This window comes from Pleurodeles waltl, chromosome 2_1 (assembly GCF_031143425.1).
Source record: "Pleurodeles waltl isolate 20211129_DDA chromosome 2_1, aPleWal1.hap1.20221129, whole genome shotgun sequence".
NCBI lineage: Eukaryota > Metazoa > Chordata > Amphibia > Caudata > Salamandridae > Pleurodeles > Pleurodeles waltl.
In genome coordinates this window covers 812624992-812642489 of record NC_090438.1, presented here as the reverse complement: position 1 = coordinate 812642489, position 17498 = coordinate 812624992, and the positions used below count along the sequence as shown (strand labels likewise).

Genomic DNA, 17498 nt, shown 5'->3' with positions numbered 1-17498 from the left:
TCTCAGAACAGCCCTGAGGCCAATAAATGCAAAAAGTGCAATTTATGTGTGAAGTCAACTAAACCCGCACTTTTTTTTTTTTTTTGCCCCCTATATAAAATTCTCAGGGATTATTCCTCTGTGTAAGGCTTTGTTTTTATATGATCGTGCCAATGCACATAGAATTTGCAAATACGACCCGTCTACACTGGTAGTAAATACAGTTACCAAATATTTGTCAGAAGTTTGGTCCGTTAGCCATATGGCCACTACAGCATCAGGTCACAGTGTTTAGCCTGTATTACAGGTAAAGAACTATTTAACCTTGTGGCTTGGACAGGGCTTGTGGCTTTGGAACTGATTTCTTTTAGATAGTACATGGGCTATTATCCTGTGTTTCTGTTACTTTACCGCCAGTGCTAGCTGTAAAGTTATCTCTATGTACTCGTTTAGTGTGTGCGCTATTTTAACATGACTTTGATAATTGTTTTAAGTTATGATATATGTTTTTTGTGACACTGTGCACACGTTTCTAATGATTTGACCGTGCTTAAATTATCTGTTTTTCTAATGCAAATCCTGTCCTCCACTTTCTTTGCTCATGATCATGCAGGCAGCAGGCTCTTTTTGCCAAAACATGTTATTTGAATTAATATGAAACTGTATCAATTTACAACAGTCACAGTATTTTAGATCCTGGGTTGGATTATTTGCTTCTACCTTGATGATGGTAATAATCAGGAAAACTTGATTCTGTAATCACTTTTATTATCTTGTTGGTTATTAAATATTTGCATAATTTTAACTCTGTGATGCAGATGTTTTAGTAATTTTGGCATCTAAATGTAAAACTTTGTATCAGGAGTGTCTTTTTTTTGTTGTTTTCCTAATGGACAATGGCAGATCACTGCAGGCCTTGGCCTGTGATTGACCTTTTACTCCCAATGACTATGGCCTTAGAAAAACTATTTTCATTTAATGTAAATTCTATTTTAAGCCAGTGTGGTGCTCTGTAAAGCACAATGATAATGAATGCACTTTCCTGTTTTATTGTTTTATGTGTGAACTTTTATGACCCATGGTCAAAATAAAGTACGATTTGACTACCTAACATATTTAGACATTTCTGCCTGTCTGGTGGAGATATCTGTGCCTTCTGAGGAGCCACTTCACTTCAATTAGTGGCTGCCATGTTTAATGCTGCTACTTAGCAATGTTTGTAAAACACAAAATCACAAAGCAGCAATCTTTCCAGTTTTTTCCCCAAACAAAAACAAATGGCCGGACATTTTGGCGATTCTTCCAGGGTGAGGGGGGTTCATTTTTATTTTTCCTTTTCAAGACCAACAGGCTTTTCCTGGTGGTCTCAAAAAGGAAAACTTGACATTAGAATATCAGCCCTATTTAGGGCAAATATTCTGACATCCATTGACCGACTGCTTAATATCAGAGAAGACATTGCCTAATAGTTTCCAGCAGAAACATAGCAGTAATCTGACTCATAGTAGAGCTGTAGAAAAGTGCCTCTTTTTGCCATGGTCACCCCCACTCTTTTCCTGGTAATTTATGTATTTTTGACTGAAAGTGTACAGGGTTCCTGCTGTCCAGGTCCCCAGTGTTGGCTCTCTTTTCCTAAAACTGTAGTATTGTTCCCCAATTGATAATACCTTTGGCACCCCAGTAAGTCCCTAGTAAAGAGTATTCCTGGTACCCAGGGCATGGGTACCAAAGATGTCCCCAAGGGATGCAGCATGTATTGTGCCACCCTCGGGAACCCCTCACCTAGCACTTGTGGGCTGGTGCAGCTAAAAGTGAAAACATGACATGGCACACAGCCTGTGTACCATGCCCCCTAATACTCCATGTAATGTATGTAAATCACCCCTACAGCAAGCCATACAGCCCTAAGGCAGGGTGCATTATATTATATGGAAGGACCTATCGGCAAGAGCAGATATGCCCCAGCTGTGTCTATGTTGATTTTTAGACATAGTGAGTGAACAGGGAAGCCATTGTAAGAACATGTGCAGGACACTGGTCAGTACAAGTTCCCCAGCTACATGATGGCTTCACTGAAAATAGGGATGTTTGGTGTCCAACATCTTGTATTAATAAACTCTCATTGATGCCGGTAATGGATTTATTAATACAACCACTCAGAGGCCACCTTAGAGGTGCTGCCTGAAAACCCCACCATTTTCCAGACTTGGTCTAACTAGCCTGCCACCACCAGACAGGTTTCTGTCCCCCCCCCACCCCCCCACCCTGCTTTTCCAAGGGTGAGAGCCTTTACTCTCGGGCATACAGAAACAAAGCCTGCTCTGGCAGGGGTATTAGCATACCCCTCCCAATATCATGACCTACAAATCTGCGTTCTAAGGCAGGAGGCTTCAAAAAATCCTGATGCCCTTGGTATGCAGAACTGGCTTCCTTCAAAGGAGAGTTTGCCGCTGACCTAAACGAAGAAGGGCACTCAAGAGCCGCAAAGACTGAGGAAGAAGCAACTGACATGGCACCAGCCCTGCTGGCTTGTCTGCTGCTCCTGCCAAATTACACCAAAGTATTCTTGCCCTGCAAGCTGTTGTGCCTCCAAAAGCCTGGGAGAACTGCCTGCCTCCAACAAAGACCCAGAAACTCCCATGGAGCATCAGAGCTGCTTCCGTGCATCCTACAGTCATGCCAAAAGACCCGAGAGGACTCCAGACCACCACAAACCCAACACCTGAAAGCACCACTGCATCCTTGCCACCTAAGCTGAAGTGGGCTGACTGTGCCAACGTGGTCCCCCGGCTCTCCAGAGACCAAGCTTACCTTAGACTTGCCCACTGTGGACTCACCAACACCACCTGCAGCCACTGTTTGCAGGCCCCCTCAACCATGAGCATTCCCGCTGACAGAAATCTGACACCTCAAGACATCTCTATACCCGTCGCCCCTGGCCTGTGGAGAAGACGACTTTGTGTCCCCATGTCCCTGAGCATTATGAGAATTTGCTGGTTCAGCCGCCTGGGCTCTCAGTCCAAACCTGCAGCGTCTTTTTAACATGACCAATCCCCATAAACTAATTTTGGACACCCAATGCTCAAAAGCACCTCTGCACCCTTCCCCCATAGTGCCAACAGAGGGGACTTCTTGTTGCTGCCTTGGACCTCTCCCCATTCCTACCTTAAGTCCAGGAAACTGGTCCCATAAGTCGCGGTACTATACCTGTATGCAGTATTTGTTTTTCCTCATTAGGTTAACATTGCCACTTCTGAAAAATGCACTGTTGACTTTTGAAACCTGAAAGTATTTCTCTTGCAAAACGTACTTACATGATAGTATTGATTATCGTGCCTAAATATACAAACATGTACTTGTTGTTTTTGTAAGTTGGTGTGGATCTCCTTATTGAGTTGTGTGTCTCGTTTATTGAATGTGTAGCTATGGTAAATGTCTAACACTGGCCCACAGTGCCCCCTAATAGAGCACCTTGGGATTGCTAGAGAAAGCCCTTGTCCACTAGTAAGGGAACCCCTGGACTCTTTGCACAGCATACCTTATTTTGGTATACTATATAAAGAGACCGCTTCCTGCAAGAATGGCCTGACAAACCGTTTGGTTGACAGGCAGTAGGAGTCCTGCTTAGTCAAGAAGAGGCTTATGTATTTATACATATTTACCCTGTCAGAGGCGTAATGAGCTGCTTCTCTCTTAAATGTAACATATACCTGGTGAAACCTTTACAAAGAACTGTTTAATACATTTTCCTTTCAATAACTGAATTATTAAAGCGGTGGAGTTGGACTTACCCTTCTGGGAATTGAAACGATTGAAACATGCTGATTTTCTGATACACATTCGCTGCTGTTACATTTAAGTGCATTTTTGCAATCCTCTACTTTTGAAGCCCCTAGGAAGTGGAATCCTATTATCACAAACACATGCTGGCTATTCTGGTTAGCAGCATTGGAGAAATAGGGACATATGACAGTTGCAAGGTTATTATGATGTGAAACCCTAGAGGAGCACTAATTTATGATACTTGGGATTTGCCCTATTAAAGCTTCTTAACACTGTGCACTTTTAAACATTTCTTTCTCCAGTATTGGATCTTTCATAGCTTCACATGCTTGAATCATCCCCGTCGTCGAGGTGGGAGCCTCACGGTAACCTGAAATACACATAGCAGTACACTTTATACACTAGGCCCCAAGGGGCCCCCTTAGGTTCTTTTATAGTCTATCCATGTTATTTTGCAAAAAGACCCAAAGCTGAACCTCAGCCAATCAGGCGTCCACACCCTCTAGAACACTCCCAACAGAGGCTCAGTCCCTCCAATTTTCTACCACACGTCGTGTGAAGGGAGTCTCCCTGAGCTCTGCTCATTATACCTTTCTGACAGGAATTGTTCTCTCAGAAAATTTCATTTTTACGATTCTAACATGTCTCAGCAGGCTAAGAAAGGTCTGTTTAGAGATTGTGGCAGCTGTGTGAAGAAGAGACTTCACGTTGATGACCCCCACAGAAAGTGTATCTACTGCCTTCATCCTGACCACAAGGTGAGAGACTCTAAAATCTGTTGCACCTTTGCTAAGAAAACCCACAAGTCCTTGTGGGTAGGCTTGTGTTGTGGCTCCAGAGACAGAAAGCCATGGAAAACCCATCCTCAGATGAGAGTGAAGCATCATCTCGCTCCCTCAAATCAGAGACCCAGGCAAAACTCTTAAAAAAGGTTTGTTCAGAGCCTACAACGCCTGTGGGGGAAAAAAGGCACCTGCAAAAAGTGCCTCACTGTCGCCGACGAGTGATCCGGTAAGGCCTTCCTCTGATGTCACCAAAAAACATTCGTCGACGACAGCCCCGTCGACGGTCATAGCAACGACAATGACGTCGACGTTTACGACGGCAGTTCTGCCAATGATTATAACATCATCACCGCTTACATTGACGATCATAGCGGCCAAAATATTCAAAAAGGCATCGTCTGCGAAGACATAGTCGACAGCGGAAGCAGAAGTGGTCCACCCGTCGACGACAGCACTATCGTCGACAAAGCACCTGTCCTCGAGGATGAGGAAAACTACGTCGACGAGCACACCTGCATCGTCGACGAGACAACCGCCGAAGAGAGATCCGTTGGCGAGAGACCCGTCGACGACACCACCACTGTCGATGAGAGACCCGTCGGCGGCAACACCGTCAACAAGAGAACCGTCTACGAGGGGACTGTCGACGACGAACACTTCAATGTCAGCGGAAGGGATGGAAGTTTTGTCCACTCAATCGTCGACCATCATGCCCCCCTCTGGAGATTTCGGAGCACAGCAGGAGTCCACAAGATTCCTCCCTCTTTCTTATTTCTCCATGGGAGAAAGGCCATCATCAATCCTTCCAAGACATAAGTCTCCAAGCAAAGTCTTGCCATATCCCCCGCAGCATCTCCTGGATGACGATGAAGACAATTATTCCCAGGATGAGGGAATGTTCAGTACAGCCAGTAGCCCATATCCGCTGCATGTAAGGTGCCAAGACTTGGATGAAGAGGAAGAAGAACAGCAGCAGCTCTATTATTCCTCAACTGTATATCAGGAGGGCTCTTCATACCCAACAGGGAGCAAGAATCTTCTTTCCCCATGCCCAGGACTCTGGTGACAAATCTACAGGGTATGCTCAAGGACTACTATAGATGGTTCCCACCGTCAACACCGGTAACTCCATCTAGACCGTACAGTCAACAGACACTCTATACAGGCCCCTTTTACTAGCCTCCCAGGAACACCGCACAGAAGTGTCCCATTGGTTCCACCACCACCACATCTCGACAGATGAAGAGAGAGAAGAAGGACAAATTTCTGAGGCAGCCCCTAGTGAGTGGGATGACTACTTCATTCCCACGCCGTCGCCGCCAGGACCAGTTGATTCGCCTCCTGAGGACATCGGGGGTTTCCACAATTTAATGGAAAGGGTGGCCAAGAGATTAGACTATCGTTTCCCAAGAAACAGATTGTTTCTTATATGATTTCAAGGAGCCATCAAGGAAATCAGTAAGAGCAATCCCAATAGTGGAATTCCTATGGCAGGAAGGATTGAAGGCAATGAAGAACCCAGCCACAGTGCCTTCACAGATGCCAAAGCTGGAGAACAAATACAAGGCCCCTGACAACACTCCAGCCTGTTTAATATCGCAACCAAAGCCGGACTGTGTAATATCCCAGGCTGCACAACGTCGGTCAAAGAACCCTTCGGCACCTATTGCAGCGCCTCCAGACAAGGATGGGAGGAGGTTGGATAACATTGGGAAAAAGTTCTCCTCTGTAGCGCCGATCACAGTAAAGGCGGCCAACTCCTTAGTCATACTGGGGAGGTACGATCGCCAGGTGTGGGCGGACATGTCAGTCAGGCAGAGGAAATTACTCCTTTCGAGGGGGTTTTCAACAACACAGACCCCAGTATCAGTCCTCTACAACAGGACCCAGACAGCAATATGGCCAACATCAACAGCATTACCGGTTACCACCTACTGCGGCATATCAGCACCCGTCGAAGGGAAGACCAGTGCCACGGGGAAGAGATACCAGCAGGAACAAATGACCAGCTAGCCATACCAGCTTCCTACACTACCAGGGGCTCCAAGGTCGGGGGTCGCATCACTTCTCACTCCCTTTGTTGGAAAGTCATAACATCATACAGATGGGTGTTGGACGTGGTGGCCAGAGGACATACTCTGGAGTTCATACAGAAAACACCGGACGTCCCTCCGTCGGGCCCTCTACCTCCACGAGTAGCCCAACTCCTCAAGGAAGTACAAGTGATGCTACGCAAGGGTGCAATAGAGCTGGTCCCTGCTCCTCACAGGAACAAGGGGTTCTATTCACACTTCTTTCTGGTAAAGAAACCTTCAGGAGACTGGCGGCCCATTCTGGACTTAAGGTCGCTAAACAAGTTTCTGAAGAAACAATCGTTCAGGATGGTAACACTGCAGGACATCTTGCACCTCCTGAGTACCGGAGATCATATGGCATCCCTAGACCTCCAGGATGCGTATTATCGGAAATTCCTCAGGTTCAAGGTGTAGGAGGCTGGACTGGCTTGTAGTGAGTACCAAGGGGTACTTGCACCTTGCACCAGGCCCAGTTATCCCTTATTAGTGTATAGGGTGTCTAGCAGCTTAGGCTGATAGATAATGGTAGCTTAGCAGAGCAGCTTAGGCTGAACTAGGAGACGTGTGAAGCTACTACAGTACCACTTAGTGTCATATGCACAATATCATAAGAAAACACAATACACAGTTATACTAAAAATAAAGGTACTTTATTTTTATGACAATATGCCAAAGTATCTTAGAGTGTACCCTCAGTGAGAGGATAGGAAATATACACAAGATATATATACACAATACCAAAATATGCAGTAATAGTCTTAGAAAACAGTGCAAACAATGTATAGTTACAATAGGATGCAATGGGGACACATAGGGATAGGGGCAACACAAACCATATACTCCAAAAGTGGAATGCGAACCACGAATGGACCCCAAACCTATGTGACCTTGTAGAGGGTCGCTGGGACTATTAGAAAATAGTGAGAGTTAGAAAAATAACCCTCCCCAAGACCCTGAAAAGTGAGTGCAAAGTGCACTAAAGTTCCCCCAAGGACAAAGAAGACGTGATAGAGGAATAATGCAGGAAAGACACAAACCAACAATGCAACAACGATGGATTTCCAATCTAGGGTACCTGTGGAACAAGGGGACCAAGTCCAAAAGTCACAAGCAAGTCGGAGATGGGCATATGCCCAGGAAATGCCAGCTGTGGGTGCAAAGAAGCTTCTACTGGACAGAAGAAGCTGAGGTTTCTGCAGGAACGAAAAGGGCTAGAGACTTCCCCTTTGGTGGACGGATCCCTCTCGCCGTGGAGAGTCGTGCAGAAGTGTTTTCCCGCCGAAAGAACGCCAACAAGCCTTGCTAGCTGCAAATCGTACGGTTAGCGTTTTTGGACGCTGCTGTGGCCCTGGAGGGACCAGGAGGTCGCAAATTGGACCAGGAGAGAGAGGGGACGTCGAACAAGACAAGGAGCCCTCTCAGCAGCAGGTAGCACCCGGAGAAGTGCCAGAAACAGGCACTACGAGGATGCGTGAAACGGTGCTCACCCGAAGTTACACAAAGGAGTCCCACGTCGCCGGAGACCAACTTAGAAAGTCGTGCAATGCAGGTTAGAGTGCCGTGGACCCAGGCTTGGCTGTGCACAAAGGATTTCCGCCGGAAGTGCACAGGGGCCGGAGTAGCTGCAAAAGTCGTGGTTCCCAGCAATGCAGTCTAGCGAGGTGAGGCAAGGACTTACCTCCACCAAACTTGGACTGAAGAGTCACTGGACTGTGGGAGTCACTTGGACAGAGTTGCTGGATTCGAGGGACCTCGCTCGTCGTGCTGAGAGGAGACCCAAGGGACCGGTAATGCAGCTTTTTGGTGCCTGCGGTTGCAGGGGGAAGATTCCGTCGACCCACGGGAGATTTCTTCGGAGGTTCTAGTGCAGAGAGGAGGCAGACTACCCCGGCAGCATGCACCACCAGGAAAACAGTCGAAGGCGGCAGGATCAGCGTTACAGAGTTGCAGTAGTCGTCTTTGCTACTTTGTTGCAGTGTTGCAGGCTTCCAGCGCGGTCAGCAGTCGATTCCTTGGCAGAAGGTGAAGAGAGAGATGCAGAGGAACTCGGATGAGCTCTTGCATTCGTTATCTAAAGTTTCCCCAGAGACAGAGACCCTAAATAGCCAGAAAAGAGGGTTTGGCTACTTAGGAGAGAGGATAGGCTACTAACACCTGAAGGAGCCTATCAGAAGGAGTCTCTGACGTCACCTGGTGGCACTGGCCACTCAGAGCAGTCCAGTGTGCCAGCAGCACCTCTGTTTCCAAGATGACAGAGGTCTGGAGCACACTGGAGGAGCTCTGGACACCTCCCAGGGGAGGTGCAGGTCAGGGGAGTGGTCACTCCCCTTTCCTTTGTCCAGTTTCGCGCCAGAGCAGGGCTAAGGGGTCCCCTGAACCGGTGTAGACTGGCTTATGCAGAATTGGGCACATCTGTGCCCAAGAAAGCATTTCCAGAGGCTGGGGGAGGCTACTCCTCCCCTGCCTTCACACCATTTTCCAAAGGGAGAGGGTGTAACACCCTCTCTCAGAGGAAGTCCTTTGTTCTGCCATCCTGGGACAAGCCTGGCTTGGCCCCAGGAGGGCAGAAACCTGTCTGAGGGGTTGGCAGCAGCTGCAGTGAAACCCCAGGAAAGGCAGTTTGGCAGTACCAGGGTCTGTGCTACAGACCACTGGGATCATGGGATTGTGCCAACTATGCCAGGATGGCATAGAGGGGGCAATTCCATGATCATAGACATGTTACATGGCCATATTCGGAGTTACCATTGTGAAGCTACATATAGGTAGTGACCTATATGTAGTGCACGAGTGTAATGGTGTCCCCGCACTCACAAAGTTCAGGGAATTGGCTCTGAACAATGTGGGGGCACCTTGGCTAGTGCCAGGGTGCCCTCACACTAAGTAATTTTGCACCTAACCTTTACCAGGTAAAGGTTAGACATATAGGTGACTTATAAGTTACTTAAGTGCGGTGTAAAATGGCTGTGAAATAACGTGGACGTTATTTCACTCAGGCTGCAGTGGCAGGCCTGTGTAAGAATTGTCAGAGCTCCTTATGGGTGGCAAAAGAAATGCTGCAGCCCATAGGGATCTCCTGGAACCCCAATACCCTGGGTACCTCAGTACCATATACTAGGGAATTATAAGGGTGTTCCAGTAAGCCAATGTAAATTGGTAAAATTGGTCACTAGCCTGTTAGTGAAAATTTAGAAAGAAATGAGAGAGCATAACCACTGAGGTTCTGATTAGCAGAGCCTCAGTGAGACAGTTAGTCACTACACAGGTAACACATTCAGGCACACTTATGAGCACTGGGGCCCTGGTGAACAGGGTCCCAGTGACACATACAACTAAAACAACATATATACAGTGAAAAATGGGGGTAACATGCCAGGCAAGATGGTACTTTCCTACACAAGGTAGCTGGTATGCCTCATAAAAGCACCTTCAAAACGTCAAGTGGTGCATCCCATATCTCTGTGCCTCCAGTTGTTCGACGATCTGGGACACCGTCAACTACCAGAAATCGCATCTTCATCCCACGCAGACATTGAACTTCTTAGGAGAGGTACTGGACACTGTCCAAATCAAAGCGTACCCTTCGCAGGAAAGGAAATTAAAGCTCAACAGGTTAGCCCACAACCTCTCGGCAAAAAATTGCGTTTCAGTTCACACTTGCTGGGAATGATCTCGTCATGCATTCCGCTGGTTCCAGACTGTAGGCTGTATATGCGGCCCCTGCAAGAGCCATTGGATGTACAATGGCGCCAGGTTCAGGGATATTTCGAGGACAAAATTCTCATCACACCGGAAATGAGTGGCTGTGGCTTGGTGGGCAACACCGGCAAATTTGTCAAGTGCCTTGCTATATCGTGACGACGGATGCTTCCCTTGAAGGTTCCGGTGCCCACCTGCAGGATCTTCGAATCAGTGGGTCTTGGACTCCAAAGGACAGACAGCTCCACATCAATCAGCTGGAGCTCAAAGCAATAGATTTTGCTTTAAAAGCTTTCTTGCCTAGACTTCAGGGCTCATATGTCTTAATCAGAATGGACAATACCACGAGCATGTTTTACCTAAACAAACAGGGTGGCACAAGTCTCTACAGCTCTCACACCAGGCTCAAAACATCTGGAAATGGGCCATACCGCACAACATTTCTCTGAAAGCAGAGCATGTCCCAGGACACACCAACGTGCTGGCGGATACCCTGAGCAGGACAATTATTCCCTTACCTCGAGTGGGAACTAGACCAGGAGATTCCAGTTATGGGGCAAACCAAACATCGATCTGTTTGCCATGTTCAAGAACAAAAAATGCCCCTACTACGCAAGCTGGTTTCCCCAAAGAGGATCGTGGGGGAATGGGTTTTCAATGAGATGGTCTGGCATTTATGCCTACGCCTTTCCTCCGATCCCACTGATACTGAGAGTCATCAGCAAGATGAAGACGGGGGGTTGTCGCCTCCTATTAATAGCACCGAGATGGCCCAGACAGGTGTTGCTCACGGAGCTCCTCATGCTCTCGGAACAACCACATGTGCTACTCAAACAGAAGCCAGCCCTATTAACGATGTACCAGGGCCAAGTCAGACATCTGGATCCGTCATCTCTCCACTTATCGGCCTGGCTGCTGAGTTCCATGAGTACTCCACCATAAACATCTCTTCTGAATGCAGGGAGATTCTAGCCAGAGCTAGAGCGGATACTACCACAGAACCTACAGGTTGAAATGGAAGCACTTTTGTCTGTGGTGCGCAGCTGAAGGGATCCACCCGATCTCCTCCCCTCCAGAACAGGTATTATCGTACTTGTTACACCTGGCAAAGTCTGGACTCTCATACTCTTCGATCCGCGTGCACGTGGCGGCTATTTCAAGATATCGCAGGTCTCAGGATACAGTTTCATTGTATTCCACCAGAATTGTAAAGCAGTTCCTTAAAGGCCTACTTCGTACTTTTCCACCAGTGCAGAAGCCTCCACCGTTGTGGTCCCTAAACGTGGTCCTGGGACAGCTCATGAAACCTCCTTTTGAGCCCATTCATAGAGCGGAGTTAAAGTTAATTTCATGGAAAACTGCTTGTTGCTGGCTCTTACCTCCGCTAAAAGAGTGAGTGACATACAGGCATTCACCATAAAAGAGCTTTTTCTTCAGTTCACCACTGATTCTGAGAACGAATCCTAAGTGCATTCCGAAAGTACCCTCAACTTTCCATCTGAATGAACCGGTTGTTTTGCAAACCTTTTTTTCCTAATCCACCGACAGTGGCAGAAAAAGCACTGCATTCCCTGGACGTTAAAAGATGTCTAAAGTTTTACCTACAAAAGACTCGGAGAATTCGCAAGTCAGACCAGTTGTTCGTGGCCTTTGGAAATGCAAGGAAGGGCTTTGCAGTATCCAAACAGACTGTAGCTAAGTGGATTGGCCTGGGAATCCAATTCTGTCATATTCAGGCTGGTAAGCCTCTCCACAACAGGGTAAGAGCCCATACAACAAGGGCGGTAGCCACATCGGCTGCCCTCTTCGCAGGAGTACCCCTACGGCAGATCTGTAGAGCGGCCACATGGTCCAGCCAGCATACGTTCACGAAACACTACTGTCTTGATGAAGCAAATAACATGGACACAGCAGTGGGTCAAGCAGTCTTGAGGCATTTGTTTCGCTAAGGTGAGCCTCTTGGATCATCCCACCTCCACAACCAGGGTAAGGTAAACAACGGTTTCTTATTCTAATCAAGATTAAATCTTTTCTATTTCTTATGCTTATGCTAGAGCCTGATTATCGTAGCATGCCACATATTCGCTGTAAAGCAGAGATCTGTGCTTATTATGACTGATGGTTACTTACAGAGGAACATTATTACGTTACCATTGAACACTAACTGGGGGTACTGTTACTCTCATTTCTATTGATATCCTAATGTTGGTTTGGATTGTAAAGGTACGGCTATATGTCTACTTAATCAATATTACTGCTCGCTACTCTAATTCAAGCATGTGAATCTATGAAAGATCCAATACTGGTGAAGAAAATTTGTTACTTCCCTGTAACTGTGGTTCTCCAGTATTGGTATCTTTCATAGATTCACATGTGACCCACCCTCCTCCCCGAAGAGGCTCCCCTTTTACAGGAGTTCTTATCTTCACACTTGTACTAAAAAATCTGAGGGAAAGAGCCTCTGTTGGGAGTGTTATAGAGGGTTTCAACGCCTGATTGGCTGAGGTTTAACTTTGGGTCTTTTTGCAAAACGACATGGATAGACTATAAAAGAACCTAAGGGGGCCCTTGGGGCCTAGTGTATAAAGTGTACTGCTATGTGTATTTCAGGTTACCGTGAGGCTCCCACCTCGACGACGGGGATGATTCAAGCATGTGAATCTATGAAAGATACCAATACTGGAGAACCACAGTTACAGGTAAGTAACTAATTTTCTTTCTTGTAAAGTGGTGCATGTAATAATGTTTGTTGATTGTACATATATTTTGGAGTAGTAGTTTTGCATAGTAAACCATGTATTTACTCCCCACTTCTTAATAGTACCCAAAAGTATCAAGTTTAATGTAGAATCCTCTGCCACATTTGTGGTGAAGTAACCACTACTCCTAAATCTAAACACGGCTTTTAGTTGTATGATGTGTAGATTTGTTAAAACCGCTAATGTAATATACCTGAGCAGTTAGTTTTGATCTGATGCCTAACATTTACATTTTTTTTTCATTTAAACTCCAAGTTAAAGATGGCTGTTGTGTGCAGTGGAAAACAGTTGAATAATTTTAGGGTGCACCCTCTTTAGAGGTTGGATACAGGGCTAGGTTTTCTCTTCATAGTTTAAACTTCAAAGATTTTTCTAAATGTATGCTTCTAAATATTATTTTGTTTGCTAAAATGTTTTTCTGTCATAAAAACCTTATTTAGCCATAAATTTTAACTGGTAGAAAAATGTAATTAGAGAAGGATGTAATATTTATCAGCTGCAAAAGTTGGCAACAATTAAGCATTTTTTGTTACAAATATGGGGGAATCATTTGTGTGTTTTGTTGTGAAATGCACCAAAATCTGTATGCCCTGGTAATAACCAGGCATTGTCCCCACTAAAAACATGCAGGTTTGAACTGCTGAAATTTTGGGGGGTGTGGATCTGATCAGATCAAACAATTACTGTGCCTGATAAACTACGCTTAACATATAATTCCTGCCTTCGCACGGACTGGTATGCATAGAGGTTGTAATTTTCCAGCCCACTCGTAATGAGTGCATTCATTAGTGGCTTGCTGGCTGCCTCCCCCCTTACTATCTCCCTCCATCTCTCTCTCGCTTTCTCTCGATGAAGCTAAAGAAAGGGCTTCTGACTCCCACCAGGAACCTTAGAGGTGAATGGAGTAGATTCATGTATGGTGGCTGGGTGTTGGGCTCCTAGCAAAGGATTATGGTCAACTGTTTTATTAGGCTTCCAGAACCCTAAAAGCTAGGAATTTTGTCAGACCCAGGGGCACTTTATGGAAGGCTCCATTGTCCCAGCATATCCTGTCACTCTTATTGAGTTCTGTATTTTTATGGGTCTTTTAGAAGACCTGTTCTAGAATTTGGTTATATATGCATACCATTCGCCTTTCTACCCTTGTGTACTAGCCTAAGAAGTGCTCCATTGATGTCTGGCATTTTCCCAAGTGTTATAAACAGATGTGAAAGAAAGGAAAAAGTTAATGATTAGAACGAGTGTCTTCTATAGACTAAATGCTTACTGAACTACTTTGGAACAGCAAAACGTTAAATGCCTTATAGTTCATGTAGCACACACGAGGATGGTACAGTCTGTACAGCCATCAGAATGCAGGGTGATGAAATGTGTAAGGAAACCACATTTGGTGGCCTACAGAACACCACCTCAGCATCCAAGGAGCTGGCCTCAAACTAAAATTAAACATATTGACGGGGGAAGCAAGTAAGCCCACAATCGCCTCTGACCTGGTCCCTTCGTATGATGTGCTAGTTAGGCACTGACAGCAAGCATTGCAGTTTGGACCCTCTTTCTAGTGGCTAATTAAGAGTCACTGATAGAACTGCAGTTACGCAAGTGCTACACTCTCTCCCACAGAAACTTCCTTCACAGAAACTAATGTAAATTATTTTTCAGTTGATTATCACGAGCCACGTCATGGAGGTGGTTTTTACAATCAAAGCTTCAGTCTTGACTACACCTCTTTTGTTTACTACATGGCTCAATGCCTTCAGCAGTACTTCCACACTCTTGAACCTGATGTACCGTATTTAGTCAGCAATTCATTTCTCTCTGAATCTGTTTTTGACAAGCTTAGACATGCAATGATCACCTGTCATTTGAAAAACAAGTAGTCCTTGGATGACCCTAGAAATTACCTTTGCAAAGAAGGAACAGGATCAATTAAATTCTCACAAATTATATTATAATGAGCAAATGCATTTCAGAGCACCTACCTGCAAGACATTTGTGGATGGATGTATATGTATTTCAGTAGTCCAAGCCTTGCAAGAAGTCGGTGGAGCACAGTATGAGGCAAAAGGCAAGGTTAAAGTCAACGAGTAATAAGAGAGGAAGCGGAGTTATGGCTTGTTACTGCATTGTGATGTAATGTTCTTTAAAAAGTGAGTCTTCAACTGTTTCATAAATTGGGGAAGTGTTGGGGTGGTCCAGATGGAAACATGCTGCTTGTTCCAGATTCTTGCTGCATAAATGAAAAGGACCGTTAGCTTGCTTTTTTATTTTTATACTTCTTAGTCTGCAGTCTGATGGTGTCGTGGCTGCGGATGTGTTGAGAACTACCAAAGATAGAGAGCTTGTCTGAAGGATAAGCTGGGGTGCTGGTTGTGACTGCTTTGTAAATGATGCAGCTGGTTTTGAAGATGGAAACTCCATTGGCTCCTTTTCTGAACCACTCCATCAGGATAGGGATGATGTGTTCATATTTCTCCAGGCGCTGCATGAGACATGCTGCGGTGTGCAGAATACCCCTAAGGAGTGCCAGTGTGGAGTTTGAGTAGCCATGGAGTAGGGAATTACCACCATCCAGATGTTTGAGTTACAAGGGTTTGGATATCCGTTCCAAAGTTTTGTTCTGAAACAAAAGGTTTGACTTTCTTTAGAATTTAGAAGTTTTGCTCTACAAAAATGTTTTGTCCTTACAGATATTTAAATCAGTTTTTGTAATTTTTAATTTTGTTTCTGTATTAATTGTACATAAAAAGGTTATGCTTTTTGGGTTTTTTGGATTAAAGCCCTACAAAAATAGCAGATTGTTAGGTTCTCGGATTTATAAACCTCATCATATATTATAGACAAAATATCATGCATGCATAGTGACAACACATAATGAAAAACAAAACACTGAATATTTCTAGGTGCATTTTTCTTATTATGGCTGTTGGACCTGACCCTTTTTGCAGAGTCATCCCCAAATGTTTTGCCTCCTTCCTCCTATCTTTTCTGACCTGTTTTGTTGGCTTTAGGATTCTGGACACTTTACCAATGCCAACCAGTGCTAGAGTGCATATGCTCTGCGTGTTGTGATTCTGATTAGTTTTCCATGATAGGCACATTTGATTTACTAGCAAGTTCCTAGTAAAGTGCACTAGAGATGCCCAGGGCTTGTAAATCAAATGCTACTAGTGGGCTTGCAGCACTGATTGTGCCACCCACATGAGTAGCCCTGTATACATGTCTCAGACCTGCCACTGCAGCGTCTGGGTACAGTTTGGCACTGCCAGTTCGACCTGGCAAGTGCACCCACTTGTCAGGTGCAAACCTTCCCTTTTACCTCATGTAAGTCACCCCTAAGGTAGGCCCTGAGTAGCTCCATGGCATGGGTGCAGTGTATGTAAAAGGTAGGACATGTACTGGTGTGTTTTACATGTCCTGATAGTGAAAACAGAATTTGGCAGTATTTCACTATCGAAGGCCTATATCTCCCATAGGTTAACATGAGGATTGCCTTGAAATACCCTTTAGATGTAGTTTCCCATTGGGAGCACATACATGTTTGGGATCTTTGAATTTATAATTCAAAAATGTATCTTTTGGTAAAGTTGGTTTTTAGATTGTCTGTTTGAAAAAGCCACGTTTATAAAGTGGGCATTTTCTTACTTAATCATTCTGTGCCTCTGCTTGGATGCTGCATACACATCTGGGTCAGACTAACAGTTGGATTGTTTGTGAATTCAATCTAGACAGTGACACAAAGAGAGCTAAAGTGTGTCATGCATATCTTGATGAGTCTTTCTGGGCTAGAGTGGGAGGGAGGAACTGACACCTGCAATACAGTCTCCAAACCCCCCTCCTTTCCACACCCACAGAGTGTGGCTGGGGCAGGGCAAGGAAGAGGCATGGTCTTGTGTACTACAAATACTTTCCTTTGAAGTTTACCTACTTCCAAGGAAGAAATTAGTATAAGTATTGGATTGCTGACTCCACAACTTTAGAACACTTATTTATCAGGAGGAACCTCTGCCAAGGAGAAGAGCTGAAGAACTGTGAGGAGTAGTACTGCCCCTTTGCTGTGTGTGCTTTGCTGGGTTGGCCTACAGTTGCTGCTTCTGCCTTCGAGAGGACACAGACTGGACTTAGATGTGTATCTTGCTTGTGAAGTTTCTCCAAGGGGTTGGACTAAGCTGGTCTCCTGTTAAGAAGTCTCGGGGACATCAAAGACTTCACCTACCAGCACCTGGGCTCTTCTTATGAGAGTCCTGACTTAAGTGGTGCCAAACCCAGTCCCTGGTCCCTTAGAAGTGGAAGCTGGTAAACTGTGGGGGAAAATCCACACACCACTGTGTGCGTGTCAGAAACATTGACGCAGCCCCTGTCCTGTGGCGGAAAATTCAATGCAGCACCTGCCTCACGGCTGGAGAATCTGCGCAGTACCT

General features: G+C 45.5%; 1 protein-coding gene across 1 annotated transcript in view; it reads left to right on the top strand.

Moving 5' to 3' along the window:
* ALDH5A1 (aldehyde dehydrogenase 5 family member A1) overlaps window positions 1-17498 on the top strand; it is a 129970-nt gene that overhangs the window by 88192 nt on the left and 24280 nt on the right. The gene's annotated exons all lie outside the window — the stretch shown is intronic.